The sequence below is a fragment of the Octopus bimaculoides genome, chromosome 3, assembly GCF_001194135.2.
Source record: "Octopus bimaculoides isolate UCB-OBI-ISO-001 chromosome 3, ASM119413v2, whole genome shotgun sequence".
Taxonomy (NCBI): domain Eukaryota; kingdom Metazoa; phylum Mollusca; class Cephalopoda; order Octopoda; family Octopodidae; genus Octopus; species Octopus bimaculoides.
The window spans coordinates 91174522-91175511 of record NC_068983.1 but is presented as its reverse complement, the minus strand read 5'-3'; the positions used below and the strand labels follow the sequence as shown (position 1 = coordinate 91175511).

The following is a 990-nucleotide window of genomic DNA, read 5'->3' as shown; positions in this document are numbered from 1 at the left end:
GTATGTATACATATGCATGTATGTATGTATACATATGCATGTATGTATGTATACATATGCATGTATGTATGTATACATATGCATGTATGTATGTATACATATGTATGTATGTATACATATGCATGTATGTATGTATACATATGCATGTATAGATATGTATACATATGCATGTATAGATATATATACATATGCATGTATAGATATATATACATATGCATGTATGTATATATGTATAAATATGCATGTATGTATGTATATATGTATAGACATGCATATATATATATATATATATATATAAGGGCATTACTATACAATAATGCCTCATGCTATGAGGGACTCTAAGGTCAGACTACCATAAAAAACATTTTTACCCGAATGCGAGGAAATGCAACTCTCAAAGCCAGCCCCTTAAAAACAGACTGAAGTGCAGATCATGATTTCGTAGTTATTGTAGTATTATACAACCTCTACTCGTCAGTATAATATGGTCAACATAAATATAGGTAAACAGAAAATCAACATACCAAATGAACACCGTGTATCCAATATAGTACATAGAAGACTGTCCATCGCTATTTACCTATGTAAGTGTTTTTAAGGGGCTGGCTTTGAGAGTTGCATTTCCTCGCATTCGGTAAAAATATGTTTTTTATGGTAGTCTGTCCTTAGAGTCCCTCATAGCATGAGGCATTATTGTATAGTAATGCCCTTATATAAATAAATATATATTTTGGGAATGAATGATGGATTTTTTTCCCCTTATGAGGTTTTTTTCACGCTAGCTACTTGATAAATTCTTGTAAAAGAATTCATCCTATTATTGAATTTATATATATACATATATATATATATATATATATATATACATACAGGGGTTGGACAAAATAATGGAAACACCTAGCATCATAGCATCATAATTTTGAAATATCTATAAAATCATCAAAAGCTTGTTTATTTTTATGTTTTTTTTTATTTATTAATAGTGTTGCT

General features: G+C 28.8%; 1 protein-coding gene across 1 annotated transcript in view; it reads left to right on the top strand.

Moving 5' to 3' along the window:
* Positions 1-990, top strand: part of LOC106880744 (disheveled-associated activator of morphogenesis 1) — a 135148-nt gene that overhangs the window by 87502 nt on the left and 46656 nt on the right. The window lies entirely within an intron of this gene.